Consider the following 25,756-nt stretch of genomic DNA (forward strand, 5'->3'; position numbering starts at 1 on the left):
TCACGGTTTAATTCTTTTACATGTAGTTGTTTTTTCTTGTGTAATAATATTCAACATTGCTATCAATACATTTTTCAAAAAATGCCTCTCTGTGCAAAATGGGTTTAAAAACATAAACAGCTGTGGGATGCTGTTTGTCCGTGATTTGAACCGGGGGAACAAATTATGGTAGGATCAACCTGATGTTATTTGTATCCCGCTGTAACTTTACTGTATAAAGAGCTAACATCTCTAAAATGTCAGGAGTAGTTAGTCATTACAACAAGTGTTTGTGAACTAAAAATCAAGAATGTGGGATCCTGTTTGTCCGTGATTTGAAGAGCCTAGTCCATGCTCCTGAAAAAGGAAAGACCAGTTATGCAGGGGAAACCTACCTCGGCACTTGTGCAGGTGAAACCAAAGGGAAGATTTGCTTCACCATATTTTCTGGTCTTTAGCTTAGAATGAAGTTGGTTTGGAAACATATTCAGCGATGCTTCATCTCCTGCTTTGCGTTTGTGGAGGCGCTCCATGCAAGCAGTGTCCAAGCATTGTTTTTTTTTTTTAGTTTTTTTCCCTTTTCATGCCGCGCCCCTCCCTGCAATGGCTCTGCGCCCCCCCTAGGGGGCGGGCCCCACACTTTGGGAATGTCTGGACTAGCCCATCTCCTGCCTGACTCCAGTGTATGTGAAAAAAACGTCAGCCCTGACTCTATATAATTTCATAGACCAGGGTTATGCCTAATATACCCAGGCACAAAGGAATGACTGTGCAGGTAGAAAGTACTGTAAACTCCTCAGGGTGGGATAGGAGCTAAAAACAGATGAGTTAGACAGTAAATGAAGTGAAGAACTAAAGCCTAGTGAAGTACTAAAGCCTACTATTGAAAAAGGAATATTTTGAACTGGGAATCGGGAAGCGCTATTGTCTTGAATTCACTTTTATTTATGTACCACTGAACTCTTAAATGTCAGGTTTTTGCAAATCATACTGATTTTATTTTCTTGGGGGTAAATGGATCACCTATTTCTGGGACCACAAAGGAGAGCAAATATCAGTGGTAGGACGATGTGGCAGCTGTCAGACATGCAATGACTCTTCTAGGACACTTAGGGGAAGAGAGTTGCTTGAACCAAGAAACAGAATGACTAGACTAATGGAACTTCTTACTATCAACCAAATGTATACTTTTTTCCATCTGTATTTTCTGCTACTACTTTATTAGTCAAAAGGAGGAGGAGAAGTAGCAAAATGCCCTTGCAGAAAAGAACAAACATTAAAAGATGACAGTCATGGGATCTGAGCTTGCTGTGTTCATCATTTAATCATTATTAAATTTTCAGCAGTAGACTCTAAACCAGGGGCAGGCAACCTTTTTGATGATGAGTGCCATCTATAATTTCCTCAGAAGTCAATGTGCCATATAATTGCATTAGCAATAAATATAATAACCAGTGTTGGTCAAGTTACTTGAAAAAAGTAATCAGTAACTAATTACTGATTACTTCCCCAAAAAAGCTTGTTTAGGGGGTTTTTTTCGCTGTAAAAAGAAGTTTTCTTCCCACGCACAACGGACGCTAATGTTTTTGTCACTTTTTATGGAATCAAACTCAAAATAAGGTCAGTACTTCCACGCTTTAAACGCTGCACGCTCATACTCTCTCCTGCACTCAATATATTATCCATTGTTGATCTGCACACAGCTGTTTTCATGAACGTCGCACTCGCTTACGTCATTGTCATGAGACATTCTCGCAAAAAAATCACGGTTTTAGTAACGCAGTAACACAGTGTTCCTATGGGAAAGTAACGGTAATCTGATTACCGTTTTTGCAATAGTAATCCCTTACTTTACTCGTTACTTGAAAAAAGTAATCAGATTACAGTAATGCGTTACTGCCCATCTCTGATAATAACCCTCTATATCAACAGTTACACACTATATAGAACAACTTTTTAGAATTATATTTGTTTGCAGATGTTGGCAGCTATCAGCGAACAGTTATCAGCTATTTTCAAACAAAAAAAGACACTTTTTTTCTATAACAAGAACTCCATAACAGCAAATGAACTGTACAACAGAAAATGCATGTCTTGTTGGTATATGTATAATTTCTATACATTTTACATCAGATAAAAACTTTGGTTGTAAGATTCAGAAAATTATTTATTAAAAGCTAGACATTTTAAATGAGAATAAGAAAGAAAAGTATTTCATTGTGCCCCCCTTTTCCCTGTTAATGCCCTACCTGGTCCCCTGGCAAAACTTTACTAAGCCTCAGGTCTCTCCTCCTCCTGCCTCCCCTTTCCCTCATCCACTCTGTGGAAACTCCACCATAGCTACCGCCAGAGTTATTTTTACACATCTGCCAGCACCTGGCCAATACACCAGCTTTCATTGTTTATACTGTTACTAAAAAAAAATAAAAATCATCAGCCCATAAAAACAAAAAACACCATCGGCCATTGGGTACATGCCCTGTATGCCCGATGGCCAGTCCAGCTATGGTCGTGCCATCAGTTAACCCTTCGTGTGCCAGATGTTATTTTGAAGAGGAGTAGTGTTTCCTGTGTATTGTGAGTCTCTGTGACTGTCTTGACAGTTTATCGAACTACAAGTGTGCAGGAGCTGCAGCCCTTGAGAGAGTGAGAAAGGAAACCCATTGCCCTCCCTGCACATAAATGAGGATAATTACAAACACGCTGAACTCCAACTTTTAACCAAATGCCAACCCCTATTTTTTTTAACCACTTCTTTGTTTGCCTTGATGCATGCTCAATCATCCAGTTAAGTAAATCTCCAAAAGTTGATTCTGTTCATCTGGATGTAGCCTTTTCAGTGGAAGAAACATTTCGTCACTCATCCAAATGACTTCTTCAGTCTCAGCTGACTGCAGGTTTCCCCAGTCTTATAAACAGTACATTGCATAATGACTGAAACCAGCCCAGTGAAGGAACAATGGGCTGAAAGGTCAGTTCCTTCATCATAATTATGTAAATTCTCATGACCATTGATCAACAACTACTAATCAAGACCACTGATAAATGGCCATGAGTACCATTCACAGAGAGTTGGGGAATGGCTGCAATCACAGCATTGTAAGATGGCGAAAGATGTACCCTTAGGTGCCCTCCTCTATTCAGAGATGGCCTTTCCCTTTTCACGTAAATGGCCTCCTTGACTCCGCGCTCAAACCAGCGTTCCTCCCTGGACAGGGTGAGTGTCCACTGGCCTGTAGGTGTGAATAGACTGCAGAGTCCTGGCCTACCGAGGTAGCTCTTCTGTGTTGTGCTATCCCCTTCACCAGAGGTTGTTTGGTTTCCCCGATGTATAAGTCCTGGCAATCCTCCTGGCATTTAACAGCATACACTATGTTACTCAGTTTGTGTCGGGGGACCCGATCCTTGGGGTGGACCAATTTTTGGCGCAGCGTGTTTTGGGGTTTAAAAGCCACAGAGACCCGGTGTTTAGAAAAAATGCGTCTCAACTGTTTATAAGATTGGGGAAAACTGCAGTCAGCTGAGACTGAAGAAGTCACTTGGATGAGTGACGAAACGTTTCTCCCACTGAAAACGCTACGTCCAGATGAACAGAATCAACTTTTGGACACTTCTTTGTTCTTATGGACACTGCCTTTTGAGCAGTAGTACCTTACTTACATAATTTTTCCTGTAAATTTGCCATATTTAAAACAAGAGGAGGATATTAGCTTTTACAAGTTGACTCTCTCTGTTATAAGATTTCCCAACTATTGCCCTTAAATTACAAAAGTGGATACCAACCTTACCCCAATTGACTTGGTGGGTGTTAGGAGGTTAAAAGATGCTGAAATATGAAATATAGTTATATTATATCATCTTCTTAGTGTATAAACAATGCTCCACGCAATATTTTACATTTGTCCATTTAGGCATTAATTTAAATGACACTGAGAAGAAGCTGTTGGCCACCGGCGTGGAACTACCAAAAATAGACAGGGCATAACCATACATATGAAACAAGAAAAGACCGCAGTGTAATCCATTTATTTCAACAAAGTAACTGTATTCTGAATATGACCTTTTTAAACAGTAACTGTAATGGAATACAGTTACTTATACTTTGTATTTTAAGTACGTAACGCTGGTACATGTATTCCGTTACTCCCCAACACTGTCTGTGCAATATCTCTATTATTTTTATTATTATTCTGAGCTGGATTCTTGGAATTCATTATTTTCAGGTTCCTCTCCATTAACCATATCGAGTGAGTGTGTGTGCCTGTGTGATCACTGGAGCCATGCTGTCATGAGCAGTTTGCCCCTAGTAGAGTAGCCTAGGCTAAATTGGTTCTGGGTGAGGGGCCATATTAAAAGAGTTTTAAAGGGGGAAAAAAAATTAATGAAATTGAATCTAAGGGTTTCCTGCTCAAGACACAGAGTGATAGTTCAGGGTACTAAGCTTTCTTGGAATCACTCGGCATGGTATTTGACAGAGACGACCAGGAGCTCAGTTGTTCTTTTGGGGGACATCGACACTCACATGGGCAATGACTGTGACCTCAAGGGGTGTAACTGGGAGGAGCAGCCTGCCCAGTCTGCAAAAGAGTAATGTTGTTGGACTTCTGTGCTAACCATAGTTTCTCCATAACAAACACCATGTTTAAGCATAAGGGTGACGCTAGGTTATAGGTTGATGATCATTTTTGAGTGACTTGGAGAGACCTGAGTAGAAAAGCGCTATATAAGAACCAGTCCATTTACCATTTACCTCAGAGCATTAAACTGCATTAGTCTGCCATGGCAGTTGTACATTATACAAGCTGCTTTGTAATTCTCCTCCACCCCAACTTCTCTTTTAATTCTGGGTAGATTTAATGTCACATCTCTTGTGATGCTTGGTTTGTTCTGTGTTGGATTCTGCTCCTGCTCTTCAGAGGTCCCAGAACAGTGATGCTGCCAAATATAAAATTACATCAATTTGACTATAGTGTTCCTGACTATTTGTAATGTTGTGCAAAGAGCCATCAGGCATCCATTCCATTTGAATAGCATTGTTTCATATCCTCAAATCCATCATAGTAATCATGGACAAGAGAACGACCGCAAAACAAAATGTCCATCAATGAAGGGAAGACAACAAGTGTCAAACATCATCATCTCCAAGTTGGCCACAATAAGAAAACTGGCCCCAGATGTAACTATGGTTAGGGGGGTTTAAAAAGGAAACTTCAGAAGAGTTTGAGCCTACCCACCACTCACGTAGTCACGTAAAACCTTGCTTTTTTTATTTAAAGTGAGCTGCATTAAAGAAGACACAGGATCATGGAGTTTACTAAAACGCACATTGGCAAAGCAAATAATTTTAGTGTAATATCCTTTAGACAGACTAAATAAAATGAAAGATGAGTTGCATCAGCTCTGTGTTGTATGTCATACTCTTCCTCTGTCACAGGTCATCTCTCTTCCAACAATACATTGACTTTAAATATGTGCCTAAAAGCATCCAGTGAGGGTCTCTGAAGGTGCTGCAAAGATCTTAACCCAACTGATCATCATGTTTAAGAAATACCTTTTGCAAACTTATCCAGAATGTATTTGTTTTATCCTTGGAAACTAATAACATAAAATAAACTTCAGCAATCGACAAAAATCAAATGGGATGTTTGTAGGGCTGGGTATCGTCATTAATTTCTACAACTGATTCAATTCAACTTTGACTCAGACAGTCAGAAATATTATAATTATAATCATTTGTCAGTGCATATCCATATTTTTATATCTATGTATAAAAACAAAGCTGACTCTTCTGAAACTTCATCACATGGGAAAGCATCACAGCAGATGCCTTTGTGTCAAAGTAACTGATGATAAAACAGAAAAATATGAAGGAGATTTTCCTGCCCTGGTCCTTTATTGCATTTAACCCCCTTATTCTGCAGTAGATCAAAAACATCACTGATGTTTGATGATGAACATTACCTGATGCTGCTGAAGTGGAGCAGGTTTTATTGGAGACACAGCCAAGTGTTTTGTAATTTGGCAGAATTTGCAAAAGCTGAAATTTCTTCAGTATTAGGATTTGCTGTCGAAGGTCATTTTTAGAGAAAAAAAACCTGGCAGCCAACAACACTGTACACAACAGTGGACTGGTGCAAGCAAATAATGCAGAAAATAGAGATGGCAAAGTAGTCTTGAAGTACATTGAGAGAGAGCTGTGCAGGAAGTGTGATTTTATCATAGTGGAAGCAAAACAGCAAAGGTACAGTGGGGCAAAAAAGTATTTAGTCAGCCACCGATTGTGCAAGTTCCCCCACTTAAAATGATGACAGAGGTCAGTAATTTGCACCAGAGGTACACTTCAACTGTGAGAGACAGAATGTGAAAAAAAAATCCATGAATTCACATGGTAGGATTTGTAAAGAATTTATTCGTAAATCAGGGTGGAAAATAAGTATTTGGTCACCTCAAACAAGGAAAATCCCTGGCTCTCACAGACCTGTAACGTCTTCTGTAAGAAGCTTTTCTGTCCCCCACTCGTTACCTGTATGAATGGCACCTGTTTGACCTCATCATCTGTATAAAAGACACCTGTCCACAGCCTCAACCAGTCAGACTCCAAACTCCGCCATGGCCAAGACCAAAGAGCTTTCGAAGGACACCAGGAAAAGAATTGTAGACCTGCACCAGACTGGGAAGAGTGAATCTACAATAGGCAAGCAGCTTGGTGTGAAAAAATCAACTGTGGGAGCAATCATCAGAAAATGGAAGACATACAAGACCACTGATAATCTCCCTCGATCTGGGGCTCCACGCAAGATCTCATCCCGTGGGGTCAAAATGATCATGAGAACGGTGAGCAAAGATCCCAGAACCACAATGGGGGACCTGGTGAATGACCTGCAGAGAGCTGGGACCAAAGTAACAAAGGTCACCATCAGTAACACACTACAACGGCAGGGAATCAAATCCCGCAGTGCCAGACGTGTTCCGCTGCTGAAGCCAGTGCATGTCCAGGCCCGTCTGAAGTTTGCCAGAGAGCACATGGATGATACAGCAGAGGATTGGGAGAATGTCATGTGGTCAGATGAAACCAAAGTAGAACTTTTTGGTATAAACTCAACTCGTCGTGTTTGGAGGAAGAAGAATACTGAGTTGCATCCCAAGAACACCATACCTACTGTGAAGCATGGGGGTGGAAACATCATGCTATGGGGCTGTTTTTCTGCCAAGGGGACAGGACGACTGATCCGTGTTAAGGACAGAATGAATGGGGCCAAGTATCGTGAGATTTTGAGCCAAAACCTCCTTCCATCAGTGAGAACCTTGAAGATGAAACGAGGCTGACAATGATCCAAAACACACCGCCCGGGCAACAAAGGAGTGGCTCCGTAAGAAGCATTTGAAAGTCCTGGAGTGGCCTAGCCAGTCTCCAGACCTCAACCCCATAGAAAATCTGTGGCGGGAGTTGAAAGTCCGTGTTGCTCGGCGACAGCCCCAAAACATCACTGCTCTTGAGAAGATCTGCAATACTACGCCAAGTAAAAACTGGAGATTTAACACATCACTACTTAAAGATGAAGACTTTATTAAATATTTTAAAAAGGAATGGACTTCATATTTAGACTTTAATGACACTCCCGGAACATCTGCTTCTGTTCTATGGGAAGCAGGAAAAGCTGTGATGAGAGGTAAAATAATTTCTTTCTCATCACACAAAAAGAAAGAAGAAAACAAAAATATTCAGGAATTAGAAAAAACCATCAAATCCTTAGAAGAAGCCTACGCGTTCCACCAAGATCAAGAAATAATGAACAAAATATGCAAAACAAAACTAGAATTAAATGAAATTATTAATAGAAAAACACAATTCCTTGTACAAAGACTTCGCTTGCAGAATTTTGAACACAGTAACAAACCAGGTCGATTTCTAGCAAACCAGTTAAAAATAAATAAAGAAAAAACAACTATATGTGCCACTAAAGATTTATCAGGGAACACAATATATGACCCTGGAAGAATAAACAAGATTTTTAGGGATTTCTATGAAACTTTATATTCACCACAAATAAACCCGTCTAAAAATGAAATTGATTTGTTTCTTGACAACGTAACTCTTCCAAAATTACTAGACAGTCAAGCAATGGCACTGGATTCGCCACTGACGCCAGGTTAACTCCAGGAAGCCCTGATAAGTATGCCCATTAATAAAGCTCCAGGTCCAGACGGCTTTCCTGCAGAATTCTACAAAGAATTCTGGACAATTTTGGCACCAGTATTCCATGGAATGTTGCAGGAAATCAAGAAAAATGGCAGACTACCACCAAATATGAATTCTGCTAACATTAGTCTCCTGCTAAAACCAGGAAAAGACCCTTTATTTCCCTCAAGTTATCGTCCAATATCCCTTATAAATGTAGACCTTAAAATAATCTGCAAAGCTCTCTCAAAGAGATTAGAGAAAATAACCCCCCTCTTAATTCATCCTGACCAAACTGGTTTCATAAAAGGTCGGCACTCCTCAACAAATACTCGTAGATTTCTTAATTTAATAGACTACTCATACAATAAAAACATTGAAACCATAATATTATCTCTAGATGCAGAAAAAGCATTTGACAGAGTTAACTGGAAATTTTTATTTGCAACTTTACACAAATTTGGTTTTGGAAACTCTTTCATAAATTGGATAAGAATATTATACAATTCCCCAACAGCTCGTATCAGAACAAATGACCAGACATCCTCCAGCTTTTGTCTCCTGAGGGGCACCAGACAGGGATGCCCACTCTCCCCTTCACTTTTTGCAATTTTTATCGAACCTCTAGCAGCAGCACTTAGACAGGCTACAACAATTAAGGGCATAAAATGTAATAACGTAGAACATAAAATCAGTCTCTATGCAGATGATGTGTTGCTTTTTCTGCAAAACTCACAAATCAACCTCTCTGAGGTAATTACTCTAATAAACTGGTTTTCAAGAGTTTCAGACTATTCAATTAACTGGCCAAAATCTACAGTTCTTCCCATTAACTGCTCCTTCCACAATTCATCTTCTGCCCCACTACAATCTGGAAATATTAAATATTTAGGTATTATTGTTTCTCCTAAGCTTTCAGACTTAATTAAATTAAACCACATCCCACTTCTAAAGAAAGTAGAAGGCGATCTGACTAGATGGAAATCTCTACCCATATCACTCATGGGAAGGGTCGCCACTATAAAAATGATGATCTTGCCAAAAATAAATTACTTATTTTTAATGATCCCTAACAAACCATCACAAGATTGGTTCAGATCTCTGGATTCACATATTTCTAAATTCCTTTGGAAAGATAAACCCCCGCGCATCAGCTTAAAAACGCTACAAAGAACCAAGGATAGAGGAGGACTAGATCTGCCTAATTTTCACCAATACTTCTTAGCCAACAGGCTTCAGTTCATCTCAGAATGGTTAAAATGTACCCTCTTAGATGAGCCCTGGCTAGATGTTGAACAGGCACTATGCAATGATCTAGAGATTTCAGACCTACCATTTATTAGCTCAAACATCAAAAGACATGAATGCTTTAAAAGCATCAACATCAGCTTTTCTCTGTCAGCATGGTGGGAGTTTCTAAAAATAACGGAGTCTTCATTAATCCCATGCAAACGTACACCTATCTGGAATAACCCTGACATATTACAAAACAAAAATATGATTAATTTCCCAGAATGGAGTTGTAAAGGAATTAAATACTTAGAACATATATTAGAGGGAACAGAATTTATTCCATTTGACAGACTAGTTACACAATATGGGATCAACAAGAAAAGATTTTTAGAATATCAACAAATTAAATCCATAGTAAAAAAGAAATTTAACCTCAGTCAAGTTGAATTACAAACACCACCAAGTGTGGTTCAATTTCTTACTCTTAAATCCCCCAAACTATTATCTAAAATATACAGAACACTTTCTAAAATAGATGAATCAATATCCCTTCCTATTGCAAAGTGGGAAGCAGATTTATCAGTCAGCTTAGACCAAAACGTCTGGTCTCAGATTTGCTTAAAAACCTTTAAATTTATTAAAAATCCCAATCTGCAATTAATACAATACAAAATACTGCATAGAGTGCACTATACAGGTCATCGAATGTTTAAGATGGGCTTTACATCCGCCAACAACTGCTCACACTGTCAAGGCAATACACCAGACAGTTACATCCACGCTCTTTGGTTCTGTCCACCAGTGCAGAAGTTTTGGCACGAGATATGTGAGGACTTATCAAAGTGTCTGAAATGTAAAATTCCAACCTCCCCTTTAGTATGCTTGTTGGGAAATTTGGATGATGTCACTACAGAAATTAATACAGTCCACATGGTTTTTATTGCCCTATGCATCGCCAAGAAAACGGTCCTCATGAACTGGAAAAATAAAAATAATCTTAATTCTAGCCAATACAGAAACTATCTAATAGATCACATTAGTCTCGATATAGCCTCTGCCACCACATTAGATCAATCCCTCTGGGCTCCTTTGATCGGCTCCATCACCTAGCGGGGGTGGGGGGTCGTGGTTTGGTCCCGCCTTGGCTATTGTGGTTGATGTGGAGGTTGGGATGGGCTTAGGGCACCTGGAGGACCCCTAGAGACGTTATCCCTGGAGGGCTTAACCCGGGGGTTGTGTTCATAACCTGGTTAGTGGCTCTGGTCGCTCTCAGAGGTTGTTCTCCTCGTGGCCGCGTGCAGCGGGGCTGGAGGATGGTCTGTGCTGGCGGACGTAGGTTACTGGCCTGGTGGCCTGGCTGCCCTTGAGTGGATCCGGGGCGGGCGTGGGGGTTTGGGGTTCGGGGGTGCTTCGCCTCCGTGCTGGGGCTCTGGCTGGGCCTTGGGGGCTTCGGTCCTCGTCGGTGTGTCGCCGAGGTTGTGGGCGGGTGGGTGCACGGGGGCTCAGCCCTGGCGCAGGGGGCCTCTTGTGCATCGGCCTAACCGGGGGGCTCTTGAACTGGCAGGGAGGTTGTTCCATCTTTGCAGGAGTCCACTCTGCAGGTGGGGGAGAGACATAGGAGAGGTGGAGAATAAACTTAACCTGGGTGTCTGTGTCTTGTGTAGTCTGGGAGATGATTGAATGTTGGGGTGGGTACAGTTTCCTCTGCGGTGGGGTAGAGTGGGCTGCCCCGGGTCCTGTGGGGCTTGGCGGTGTTGCTGCCGTAGGCCCCGGTCTGGATGGGCCTGGGCTCCCTTGCCTTGGTGGATACCAGAGGACGGGGGTGCATATTGGGGTCAGCGGGGGAGCTGGCCCTAGGGAGGGACACCCTCCCCTCCCTTCTTTTCCTCCCCATCCCCGTCTGCCTCCCTCTTCACGCTCCACCACACCCACCCACACAGGTAGGGCTTTGGGGTGCGGGTGTGTCACCAGGGTGCAGGGGAGACATTCCCCCCCCCTCTGTCCTCTTCTGGCCACCTGTGCCTCAATTTTATCTCACAACTTAGACATCCACATTACTTACACTCTCATAACACACACATATATATATATATAGGGCCTTGAGGGTGGGCACGTTAACGGCGTCCAGTAGACGGTCTGTGTATTCAAACCTGCCTCTGGCGCCGGTGCCCACCTCTCAATTTTAAATCCATGTAGACATTGAGGGTTCTCGGGAGGGGCCGTGCTAACACCTGCTGCTCTCTGGCAGCAGCACCATGCTCTCCCTTGTTTTAAATACACTTTAGAGCAACACGCAGCAACACTACACTTGAGCGGGAGGAGGGAGGTATGGGGTCTTAACACACCCCTGTTCTCTGCTAGCCATCGGGGCGGGGGGGCTGGGAAGAGATGCTGGCTGTCCGATTGGCCTCCCTGCTGCTGCGGAGCCTGGGGCGGTCTGCTTGCCTCCACCCCGGAGGGAAGGGTAACATCTCTTGGGTCTGGGTGCCGTTTCCATCTCTGGGGGTGAGGATACCTGGACCCGGGATATAGAGTATGTTTGGGGAGTGTGATTGTGTGTACATGTCCATTTACGTTTATTCCTGCGTTGGGTGAGTGCTGAGTGTTTGTATATGTGTGCATGAGGGTGGGAATGCATGTCTGTGTCTGTGTGTGCCTGTTTGTCTGTGTCTATATGTCAGGTCGGGTCTTAGACTTCACCTCTCTGGGAACTCCAAGGCCCTCCAAAGTGTGGAGGCCTATCTCCCCTCACCACACTCCCTGCCGGTGACTGATGCCCTCAGGGGTCGGTGCGTTGGTGGTTCTTGGTGTCCGGGGTGGGCGCTCAGGTATGTACCAGCTCACTCCCGGTGACTACTTGGCGGGGCCTAGCGCCTGCTGCTCGGTCAGGCCTCTTCCGGGGCGCGGGGGGCCCTCGGGCCTCCGGCCTCTGTGCCTGTGGCTCGGTTCACTCTGGCACAGCTGGCTGCCGGCAGAGCCGGCGGGCACGCCGGTGCAGCCCCCTCTAGCTTCTGCCCGGTGGCTACTGGGTGACCCCTCATCTGGGGATCCTCAGCCCTTCCCATGAAGGTGGCACGGATGCCCCTCCGGTGGTCCTCCTTGGGCTCTTGCACTCTGGGGCCTCTGGATGTCTGGGGCCTGGATCTCCTCCATGCCTGCTTCATGCCCTGGGGGACGGGGCTATGGCTCTCTACATCCTCTAGCAGACCATTACATGGGGAAACCATTTGAATACAAGCGCGCCGATCCACACAGGTGTGCACATGGGTGTTCACTATTCGTAGACTTAAATCACACCTTTCTTGGCTGCTACTTCAAAGCACATTGTGCGCTGTCTGTCCTGCGTGCTGCACAACAACATTCAATATTTAGTATTTACTGCTGTTTTCACTTAGCTAGATTAATGCGATGGTGTTGTGTATAGTATGTTGCATTGTTTTGTTTGTTTTTTTGCTTGTTTTCTATTCTTTTTCTCTCAACAGGTGATCCCGGAGATATTTTTTCTTCCCCCCTTTCTCACTGTCCCTCTCCCCTTCTGTTTTTCTTTTCCTTCCTCTTTCTTTCTCCCTTTCCTATCCCTCACTCATGTCTGTCCCGTCTGTAACAACTGAAAATAAAATAAATAATAAAAACAAAGGTCGATCAAATGGACCAATACGGCAATGCCATGATGATCCATTTGGCAAAATAAATCCATTGGGTATCCTTGTTGGTCTTCAGACAACAATTCTGACGGCTAAAGAACCAAATGGGACAGGCGGAAAAAAAAAAAAAAAAAAAAAAGAGAAGATCTGCATGGAGGAATGGGCCAAAATACCAGCTACTGTGTGTGCAAACCTGGTAAAGACCTATAGTAAACGTTTGACCTCTGTTATTGCCAACAAAGGTTATGTTACAAAGTATTGAGTTGTATTTTTGTTATTGACCAAATACTTATTTTCCACCCTGATTTACGAATAAATTCTTTACAAATCCTACCATGTGAATTCATGGATTTTTTTTTCACATTCTGTCTCTCACAGTTGAAGTGTACCTCTGGTGCAAATTACTGACCTCTGTCATCATTTTAAGTGGGGGAACTTGCACAATCGGTGGCTGACTAAATACTTTTTTGCCCCACTGTAAAAGTAGAGATAGTGTCTGTCTCCCGAATCCAAACTGGAAGCTGGTTCCACAGAAGAGGGGCCTGAAAACTGAAGGCTCTCCCTCCCATTCTACTTTTAAATACTCTAGGAACAACAAGTAGGCCTGCAGAGCGAGAGCGAAGTGCTCTAATAGGGTGATATGGTACTACAAGGTCATTAAGATAAGATGGGGCCTGATTATTTAAGACCTTGTATGTGAGGAGCAGGATTTTAAATTCAATTCTGGATTTAACAGGAAGCCAGTGAAGGGAAGCCAAAACAGGAGAAATATGCTCTCTCTTTCTAGTCCCTGTCAGTACTCTTGCTGCAGCATTTTGGATTAGCTGAAGGCTTTTCAGTGAGTTTTTTGGACATCCTGATAATAATGAATTACAGTCGTCCAGCCTTGAAGTAATAAATGCATGAACTAGTTTTTCAGCGTCACTCTGAGACAGGATATTTCTAATTTTAGAGATGTTGCGCAAATGGAAGAACGCAGTCTTACATATTTGTTTAATATGTGTGTTGAAGGACATATCCTGGTCAAAAATGACTCCAAGGTTCCTCACAGTGTTACTGGAGGCCAAGGTAATGCCATCCAGAATAAGAATCTGGAGATCAGGTTTGCCAGACGTAGTCCACACATGGGCCAGCACAGGACCACCAGTGTGTCTGCAACTGGCCTTGTGCTAGCCCATGTGTCGGCCGCATCTGGCAAACCAGATCTGGGCCACCAAAGGGCCGTCATGCTTTGCAGTATGTGGGCCATGTGTAAGCACAATGCATGGGCCAGATCCGGGCCATACCAATTTTGCTATGTGGGATTCTACCTTCTCTGCCATCTCACGACATACTTTTACCCACAGTTCTTACCATACAGTCATACAGGAGTTTCTCATTTGGCCGAAGTGTAGTGCCTGCCCGCAGCCACCTCTTTAGCCTGCTAATTCGGTTCAGCTACGTACTGTATCCAGCTTCCCTTTACATTCATAGCATCCTCTGCAATTGCCTTCTTCCCTTCCCGGCAGAAAAGTGCTAAAATACCATCATTACACGCACTATATGCAGAAATTATTACAATGATTACGACAGTGGACTCGAACTGCTGTCCCTGTGATGGACCTGAACAAAACACAGGCCTGGGATTTTCACTAAGAATTTTCCCTCCGGAGACTCAAACTGTTTGTCTGGCCGCAGTCGAGTGCCTGCAGTGATCCAGCTAAATTATCCTCTCACTCATGAAAAAGACCCCTGAATATTTGAACTGTTCCAACTGGGAACCTTAACCATTTCTAACCTCAGACCCAAAGATGCTAATTCTCATCCTAGTAACTTCACTGTCTTTGAGGATTTGAATGCTAGTCAGAGCATGCTCTCACTGATCATCACCTGGAATAATTCATAGAAAAGTTAAAGAGGTTAAGGCTTTCCATGTGGTTTTGATAAAAAGATAATATAAAGTTATTTTTGTTCAAACTAACCCTTGCCAAAAAGTCCAAGAAGTATATATTGGCAATAGTTAAGAAAGACATCTAAACTGTAACTCTGGTACAGCTTTCATTTTGTCACTATTTTTGAACCAATACTTGATCTTAACAACAAAAACTTTTAATTAAATGAAATCCACAATTTCAACTGTTTCACATATTGAGTCTGTAGAGTCCTGAATGGCACCTTCAGACCACAAATGTTCTACCAAGCTTGGCACTTTGGTTTAGACAAATAAAATGGCAAATATAGTGTATGCTCTGGTCTACATGCATATGTAAACAGTGTAACACATTTTTAATGCAGTCACAGTCATAAATATTCAAAGATCCAAGCTTTATATCATGTTTAAGGAAGAAAATAAATTATGCATTGACTATTGCTGCAGCTTTTTTTAAACCAGTTATTACCTTTGACACTTTCCTCTGATTCTTCCTGTGTTCACATCTTGGTCCTTTCTCCTCCACCTTCTCCATGTGTCTATCTTCACTCATCAGAAAATCCCAGTCAATGCTTCTCTAATAACTGGCTTCCCTACATGGCTTTATCTGCTTTCTACACTCCTTTGTTCACTTTTTACTCTTGTAGGCCAACACAAGCAATTTATTACTTGGCTCAATATCCAGCGTGTTCAAGGGGTCTGGTGTAATTCCTGTTGGTTTGTGCCTTTATTCTTGTTCTTGCAAGACAAACTAAAATCTTATAGAATATAGTCCGAATCTCCAACTAACTTGAAATTATCCAATGGCTTTTGAAATTATGTTAAATAAACTAAAAACACCATTCCACCATTCATGCTATCTGAGTACACTATGCTTAATGGTACACTCAAAAATGTACTGCCTCAAATAGCTTAATAAAACTCAATTAAATTTTACTAATTTATTAAAATTTTATGGCATAAATCCTTTGAATGTTTTGATTCCTGGGGTCAATTTGACCCCAAGCATAAAATATATTATCATATTTCCTGTCAAATATGAAGGCTCGCATTGTTTGATATTGAAATGTGAGTGGGCGGGATGGAAGACTCATTGAAAAGACAGTTGCTCTACATGTTGACCATTACTGTTTGTATCACAGTACTTTTTGTGTCAGAGTTAGTATTTTGAATTTTCTTTAGATTTCTCCTTTTTTTCACATTTTAGTGAAGTGTGAGCAAAACAATTATCATTCAGTGGTGCCATTCGCTAACAGTTAATAATCTAACAGCTAATAAGCTAAGTCTGCCTCTTCACAAAGTTAGCTGATCGAATGAGTTCACGCAGTAGGTGAGACAGATTGCTAAGTTTTTAAATATAAACAGTATTTTATTCTGAGGTATTTGATTTTTTTTCTTTTTTGATACAATCCTCTCTATTGTTTACAGACATTATGATGGAGTCTCTTAAACTGTTTATGCTGTCGTTTTGCTACATGGTATTAAACCCGATTCTTTATTCCCCATGATAGAACAGAGAAAACCAGACTCAGGAGTGGTCAAAACATTTATAATTCTTTATTCAATCATCTTCCGGAAGAGAGAGCCCTGCACAGCCCAAAGCCAGTTGCAGAATCTCTAACATTAGAAGCTAAAAATGTGTCTCATATAGGTGTTATTTTGGTACTTTACACGTCACACACAGCCTCGATACAAATAACTCCTTATATGTTACTAGTTCCTCTTTCTGTCTGGTTTCCTGTATTTATTAATATGTCTCTGGACTGAACTTCCTGTTTTTCATTCTGGCTAAGCACTTAGTTTATGAGTCAAAACTGGCCTTGCTTTACAAGCCTTTATTATTAAAATACATAAAACAATATAATCAGAAAATAAGCACTAAGAATATATATTTATTTCGTAACAATGGTATAAAGTTATATCAACTTTAGATGGAAACTTTAGAAAGTGGAATTCACTCAATGAATCTAAGCATCATCCGCTAAAAATCATCTCTGCTACACTTGATGTAAACCAACTCTGACCATGAAACCATAGCCACTGTGTACCAGTCAAAGAACTTTGTACACTGTTCTAACCTGTTTATCCTGCACTAACCTGCAGAGAATTTTCATGTAGCTTTTAAATAACAGTCTAATACCGTCTGTTTTCTCTGAGTGAGGTTAGCTCTATTTCTTTTCTTTCCCTGTGAAATACAGCAGCTGGACCTTTAGCTAGTACCCTTCCAATTCAAAGAACGCATCAAGCCAACTACACTCAAAATACCCAGATGTGTTCTCTCTCCTCCCATTCTATCAAGCATGCATTAGTGGTGACTTGTGTGGACTTGGTGCAGTCAAATATTCCAGAATGCATTTCTCAAATGCAGCGGCAGAGGAGAGTTGCTAAAAAGTTTGAAATATTACTGTTTCTGTGACACAAAATAAACTTTTGACTTAACTTCTGAACTCAAGGCAGGTTTACATGCAAAATATGAACACAGAAATTAAGTGAATATGTATAAAGTTGGCGAAAAGAATCTATCATCAGATGCAGTTCCATCCATTACTGTTACACAAAAGCTAGGAGTTCATTAAGGTCAAGGTCAAACAGTGTTGGGGAGTAACAGAATACATACCGTACCAGCGTAACGTATTTAAAATACAAAATATGAGTAACTGTGTTCCGTTACAGTTACCGTTTAATAAGGTGGTATTCAGAAAACAGTTACTTTGTTGAAATAAAGGGATTACACGGCGGTCTTTTCCTGTTTCATATGTTAGGCTCTGCCCTCTCTATTTTTGGTAATTCCACACCAGTGGAAACCCAAACAGAAGTGAAAAGTGTTTGTGCAGATCTAATATTTAGGGGAAGACTATTCCAAAGTCTGGGACCTACCACAGAGAAGGCTTTATCACCACAAGATAGGAGTGTAGTCTGAGGAATGGATAGCATTAATTTTGAGCTGGACCTCATGGTTTTTTCCTGGAGCATAAACGGATAGGAGCACAGGCAGGTACGAAGGGGATCGGGTATTGAGTGACTTAAAAACAAAAAGTAAAAGTTTGAATTGGATCCTGTAGGAAATAGAAAGCCACTGTAGAGAAGCTAGAACTGGGGTTATATCCTCTCTCCATTTGGTGCTGGTTAGCAGATGAGCAGCTGCATTTTGGACCATCTGAAGACAATAAATGGAGGCCTGGTCGAGACTGTTACGACCCGTCTAGGGCCAGGCAAGAGTCTGAGTGAGGCACTCGCTCCTCCCCCCAAGACCCAAGCAGCCACAGGAAACAAATCTGTTCTTAATAATGTAATAATGTGATTTATTTTTACCAGGGCCCTGGTACAGCTGAATTAACACAAACAGATACATTACCTGCACAGAACAAACACATGAAAATGCAAGTTCGTAACAAGACCGAAATACAATGAATTGCAGTAGTCCAATCTGCAAGTAAGGAAAAGGTGAATGACATGTTTGAAGACGTTAGTCGGGAGGTATGGCTTTGCCTTAGCTAGCTGTCTTAACTAAAAAAAAAGCAGGATTGGACTACTGCCCTCACCTGCCTACTTAATTTAAAGGAACCATCAAGGTAGATACAGAGGTTTCTTACGTGTCTTGCAGTAGGAGGATAGGGAGCCCAGAGCGTTGTCAACATTGCCGAAAACGACGACTTCAGTTTTATTTTCATTTAACTTTAGAACATTTAAAGGCATCCACTGTTTAATGTCAAGAAGGCAGCGTTGTAAAAGTTAGGGTCGATCTAACCCTGCTTTTAAAGGCAGATCGATTTTACATTAAAATATACAGCTGGTGCTAATTTTCCAACCAATAAACCACTTCAGACATGTTCATTAAGGTTTTAATAGTTAACCAAACCTAATGGCACAGTCACATAGTAAAAAATAAGATGCCAACCTCCTTGCAACTAATAGAAAATTGTTGGTTATCCAGTGATTCCACTGTTTTTTAATTTGTTGCCTTCAGCGACCAAATACATCACTTTTGATCACAACACAGTTGCACATGTTGCCTGGTGGGAGGCAATCTGCAATCTGGACTTGGCTCAACTGGTTGCCAACTGGTTGTATTCCTATATAAAAGGAATGTTTCCAAGCTTGCTTTTACCATTTACTGTTTTGGTTCTGTTCTGATACATGTATTCTAGTAAATACAAACTGCCAGTTTCTCAATTAAAATGTTATTTTCATGATATAATCGAATGGCATTGTCTCTGATATGCAATTAATAATGTTTATAAGCACTAATCTTTGTAGACCATACTTTTAACTACAACAGAGGCACTAAAAAGTGCTACATGGATTGAATGCTTTTCTTCAGCCAGGACCCGTAGTGCTGATGATCCAGAATGACAGTTCACCAATACTGACTAATGGATCTCTTTCTGTCCATGTTATCAACAGGTGTTTACACTTTACGGTTCATTTCTAAAGGGTGAATAGAAACATGTGGCAGAGCGTAACTAAAATGTCTAGACACTTTGAACTGAAATACTATGTGTTTTGTGGCTTCTTGGTAAAAAAATATATATATATATATCTTGGTGGGAATCCCTCATGGATCATTCTGGTTGGAGATTGGATCATCTTTTCAGGAAGTTGCATTTTAATCCTGATGGCATACAATTTATTCTGTAGCTGTAAGCCAGGTTTACAAAGCAAATGTGCACTATGTTGTTATTAATGTTGCATAGCAGTCCTCCTGTGCAACTTAATGTAAATGAGGTCATTTAAACCTGAATCTATATTATCTTGAATGTTTAATCAATAAAAAGAAGGATCAGAAAACACACACACACACACACACTTAAATAAAATTAAAAAACAAAAAACCCAAAACAAAACAAGACAAAAAATATATATATATTAAAAAAAGGGGGGGGGGGTGATAATATCAATCAGCTGCTAAAACGTTTAATGACTTGATGGTTCATGAAGGGGCCCCAGATTCGATAAAATTCTCCATATTTGGCCTTTGTCGCTAGGCCTATCTTTTGCAATTTAAGAAATGACATCACATCTCAAAACCCAAAAGAAACTGAAGGTGGCTTTGAAGATACAACGTCTGGCCAAAAGTGATGTAAAGGCTAATATTTTGAAGTGTGTAGGGTTAGTTAGACCAGTATTAACTGGAAGCCCCAAAATAGCCAAGAAAGGGTCCATGCAGACCTGAGTCCCAAGAGCCTTGGAAAGAATAACTGAATACTGACTCCAGAAGCCACGGAGTCTAGGTCAGAGAAAAAACATGTGACTCAGGTCATGACATCTCTCACACTGATCCACCACTTGTGGGTAAATCTCAGACAGACGAGACTTCGAATATTAAACCCTGTACAATGCCTTGAACTGGATAGGTTGTAACCTAGCACAGGACGTACTATAACGGACATTGGATACTGCTTTCTCCCATTGTTGATCCGAAAAGATTACTCCTAACTCCCGCTCCCAAGCCCTCCTAATTTTAACCACTGAATGCAATGGATATCTAATTCCATAAGTTGTTTATATATCAAAGATATAATTGATTTCTTTTTGAGTTTAAGGGACAACAATTCCTGCCAAGGAATCAATCACACGTGATCGAACATCATCAACCACCTTTCTTCCTCTGAAGAATTAAAGCTAGTCCAAAGAACATTTATTCTAAGAAGCTCTTTGTAGATGCCGAGCTGCCTCAAGTGATTGTCTGCTCATTTATTACACTGAATGCACAAACAAGTAGAACACTGTCCTTTGTTCTAAAATAGGATCAACTGATGCATCAAGTAAGGCATAATGGATTTGTATCCTGTGATCTCAGCTTGGGTCATGGTTTCACATAAATACAGGCACATCCTTTTTAGCCATCAGGTGTAACCAGGGGTCACAAATGTAACAATTTACATGCTGTACGTAAGTATTTAAATCTTTCCAGAGAGAGATCCTGGAATATTTATAAATCATCAGTTCCCAGCTGAATTTCTGAAGTGACCCAGATTTTACGTACTTTTACTGTCATACAATCAGCGACTCAATTTAGTTAAGTGTATAGAAGACTTCACTGACTTTATATGACTTAGGGTTTATAAGTAAAATGTTTTAAACTGTCCTTAAATTATTGGATTGCATAACACAGACTAAATTCTTGATTAAATGGAGAAGAAACAGTGACAATCACAGCGCCACCACCCCAACTCCATTGAACTCAAAACAAAGTTCCTCTTATAGCCACATGAGGCTTGCTCCAACAGCAAGTCAAGCCCCGCAGGCTCCCATGTTAAACATTAATCCCACCCCTCCACCCAAAGTGGCACATGGCATGGCGACACAGACTGTTGAAGCAGTGTGCTAACTGAATACGCCCCCTTCTCACTCTTAAAAAAATGCTAAAGTGGCTAAAATGTTCAAGTTTAGCCCAAAATGATGACATCAAAATACAGCCATCATTTACATGTAGTTGGCATTGTTTATGGTAGCTTTACATTTGACAGCAGTTAATCTTTTTAAAAAGATGATTTCTGTCATTGATGAGTCCCACTTCCACATCTCCTGAGGGAGCATTTAGCTCAGAGCAGCTGACTGAAATATTTTTTTCTGTTTTATATTCATAGGAAACCTGTATCACTGTATCATGCTTGTCTGCTTAGGTCTGTTATGTAGTGTTTAGTCACACTGGCCTGTTTCAACACCTTTCAGTCTCTCAGAGGTTCACTCTCAAGTCAACTCTGAGACTGAGGCTGAGAAAACCCTCCTAATTCTTAAATTCCTAGCAGTACCAAGATAAAATACCAGACAGCAAGTGAAGGTGGAGAGGCACTGGGACATAATCATAAAACATATTCAGGATTAATTAGTGCACATATAATAGGAGCTGTCAAATTTTTTATATTTTTTTGAATTAACACCGTTCCACATGAGATAAAGTGAACCAACTGGAAAGCATATATTTAGCTATAAATTTACTTGTAAAATATGGCCAGAGGTCTTTATCGAAGCTATGGTGGTGAACAAACATAACGTAGTATATGGGAGGTGAATGTGGGATGAATATACATTTGACTATAAAGAACAAAAAAGTAAAGGGATCAGATGCATTAAACTATGCACTGGCCAAACAAAAAGACATTTTTAAAAAGTGAAACAACAGAAAGAAGAAAGTAGACTATTCATTAGAGCTGATACTATTGCCATTATCCATCCATCCATCCATCCTCTAACACCTATCCATGTGAGGATCAAAGGGGGGCTGGAGCTTATCTTAATAATGTTATTTTGACGAGAACAAAACGTGGATGCCACACCTTAATGATAATTTTCTGCATGAAGTCTTTATGTACCCATGAGAACTAAAATCAAAATTAAAGCTCCCCATTCATTTAGACAGGGTCTTCAAAATAACCTCTCAGATTTGTTCCTCATTCTTCTCGTGTCTATATGCATCTTCCCCAATTTGACAGTCTATTTAGGCTCTGACGAATCTGACAACTCCAAAGGTGTGTCAGAATAGGGTGTGTCAGAAACCACCAAAGGAGAAAAGGAGGCAAAAGAGATGGCAAAAGAGGGAGAGAAAACCCTGACGACCCTAGCTCATGACAGAATATGTAATTAAAATATAGTCAAAGGAGCTTGCAAAGAAAAGCGTCTGGTCTTCTTTAAGTTGCTTGAAGACGTTTCACCTCTCATCCGAGAAGCTTCTTCAGTTCTAAGGTCCAATCGTGGGGAGTCCCAGGTTTAAACCTAGTGGGAGTGTCCCCCCACAGAGGGACAAAAGGACCCCCTGATGATCCTCTAATCGCCTGAGCCAAGGTGTGAGAATGAGTGTGGGTCCCAATCAGCCAGGGTTTCGGGTGAGCTCATTGTGAAACCTGGCCCCACCTTATCATGCGAATTCCTGAGGTCAGATGGCCCAGGATGTGAGTGGGCATTAAGGCGTCTGGGGAGGGAACTCAAAACTGGATTATAGATGGCAGATAGTTGTTGTCGTAAACCACCGCCTCTGTTCAAAGATGGTCGCTCACAGTGGACATAGATGGCTTCTTTCACTCCTCTTTCAAACCATCTGTCCTCTCTGTCCAAAATGTGAACATTGGCATCCTCGAAAGAGTGTCCTTTATCCTTAAGATGCAGATGGACTGCTGAGTCTTGTCCTGTCGAGGTGACTCTTCTATGTTGTGCCATGCACTTGTGAAGTGGCTGTCTGGTCTCTCCAATGTAAAGGTCTGGGCATTCCTCGCTGCACTGTACGGCATTATGCAGCATTATGCTGTACTCTTTCGAGGATGCCAATGTTCACATTTTGGACAGAGAGGACAGATGGCTTAAAGTATTCATTCCATCTCCTCAACACAGTCTCTTAACTCATTAGTACACTTACATCTCTATCTATCTATTGACCCTAACCTGCTCCATATCATTTCCAGCTCAATCTCTCTGCCTAGCCAGTCAGTATAAACCATTTTCTCCTTCTTTATTGTCAAGGCTTACATGCAGCTCACTATAAGCCTCTTTTATCTTTGCTACCTCTTTCTTTGCTATACTCCTGACTGTACTCCTATTTACTTTTTTCTAACCTCTTTCTTTGAATACTTTCCTTTACTTCAGCCACTAAATCTCCTTTACCTCCGTCCTCTGTCTCTGGAGATACATCGAAGACCTTCATGGCATCCTCCCTGACCACCTCAGCTGTATGTTCCCAGTCACCATCCACCCAGACCCTCAAAACTCCTCAACTCCATGTTTACCTATAATTCTTCAACTTGCACCATGTAACTTTGAGTAAAAAAAAACATGGACATGATTTTTATTTTTATTGAACAAAAGGATGAGAGCATTATAGTAAAGTGGAGACTGCTTCGGGACAAAAACAGCATGCTAACGCTAAGCTAGCCAATAGCCCAGAGTGATATTAAAGCTGAGTAAATGCTGACCCCAAGACAGCACCGTGATAAAGTAAGCTGCTAATAATGTTTTCACTTTTTTATGCATGCAGTGTGCACTAAACACAACACACTTTCATCTTCATTTTTGCGTTTTAAGAACTTCTCTATATCTTTTGCTAACTGCAAATGGTGGGCAGAGTATCTTCTTCTGCTTGCTTATTGAGGCTGATTGACAACTCCCACCAAGTGGTAGGAAGCTGTATTGTAGATTTTCATGGATAACAGTAGTCCCTGGTGTCTTCAATTAATAACTTATAATGTCCTACAGCCCTCGCGACCCACAGTTGTAAAACTTTTTTTTTTTTGCAGCCCTCAAGGTGTGGCCTGTGGCCCACTTGGCCCCATGGTTAAGAATCACTGGTATAACTTGTGTTCATGCTGCCGCATCTATTCTCCAGCAGTCTCTTGTGTATTTGCATCTCATTTCCATCTGTTTCTATTTTAGTCTATTCTATTATTGAGCAGTGTTGGTCAAGTTACTTGGAAAAAGTAATTAGTAACTATTTACTGATTACTTCTCCAAAAACTAATCCTGTTAGTTTACTGATTACACATTTAAAAAGTAATTAGTTACTTACTTACTTACTTACTTTTTAAAAACATGATACACAACCTGAATGCGTAATAAAGCAATAGACCTTTCACCAAAATTCTATTTTTATTCATAACCCATCATATAAAATTGGATCAAATGGATAGCCTCTTTTTATAAATTGTTTTATGAGTTTTAATCTTTTAATTTTATGCACATTGCATTAATCAAAAATCGAATTTTATGCAACTATCTTTGACTTGAAAAAAATTGTTTAATATTTAAACCTATTTTCTGCATATTCCAACATTCATAATAAAATAATGTTTTGTGTTTACGCTCACTCTTTCAAATAGATTCAAATAAAACACAGCAAAAAATAAATAAAATCAAAGATTCAGAGGCACTTAGTAGTGTTGCTCTTAAATCTATTGTCACCTGTTTAGCAGGAGTAGGGCAGGTGGAGGTTTGCCCGGTGCCGTAGCGGTCATCTCAGTGGAGAGATCAAGCCACCTAGCAAGCCGCCACAGGAATGTGAATATTTCCGTGGAGCCTTTAGAATACAGTTTCATTTTTCACTGTACTGTACAGCGGACGCTAATATTTTTGTCACTTTTTACAGACTAAAACTTAAAGTAAAGTCAATACGTCCACACTTGAAATGCTGCATGGTTGTACTCTCCCGCACTCCATGTTATCCATTGTTGATCTACACACGTCTGTTGCTGCCACGGGCGTCGCAAGTGGTTACGTCATTGTCATTAGAAACTCTCACAAACAAAATCTCAGTAGTTTAGTAATGCAGTAGCACAGCCTGCTTACGGGAAAGTAATAGTAACCTAATTACTTTTTTGCAATAGTAATCCTTTACATTACTCGTTACTTGAAAAAAGTAATTGGATTACAGTAACGCATTGCTTGTAAGGCATTACAGCCTATCAGGAGTGTCAGACAGAATCGAACTTCACCTCACAGAATTAAAACACCTGACCCTGATGTCAGAAGCTTTCCAGGGAACAACACATTGGTTTCGACCAGTGGTCAGATTCCCACTGAGTGCCCTCTCATCACCTGCTGATACTCCCAGGAAACCCAGCAGGTTCAGATGCCATTTTTTCTGGCGGGCATCTTTCAGCAGTTCTTCTGCTTGCCAGCAAGCATTTTTCAGGGAGATGGTTTAAAGTTCAGGGAGATGGTTTAAACATCAAACAGTTGGGAATGAAGTTGACAACCCCCTTTTTATAGAAAAGCATTTTTGGGGACTTCAGTGGCTAAACGATTGAGAGATGCTGAGAGAAGACGGGTACTTTTAAATGTTATTTTGAAGTTACAAAAAAGCAGGAAAGAAACATGGTTTCTTTC

This window comes from Neolamprologus multifasciatus, chromosome 15 (genome assembly GCF_963576455.1).
Source record: "Neolamprologus multifasciatus chromosome 15, fNeoMul1.2, whole genome shotgun sequence".
NCBI classification, from domain to species: domain Eukaryota; kingdom Metazoa; phylum Chordata; class Actinopteri; order Cichliformes; family Cichlidae; genus Neolamprologus; species Neolamprologus multifasciatus.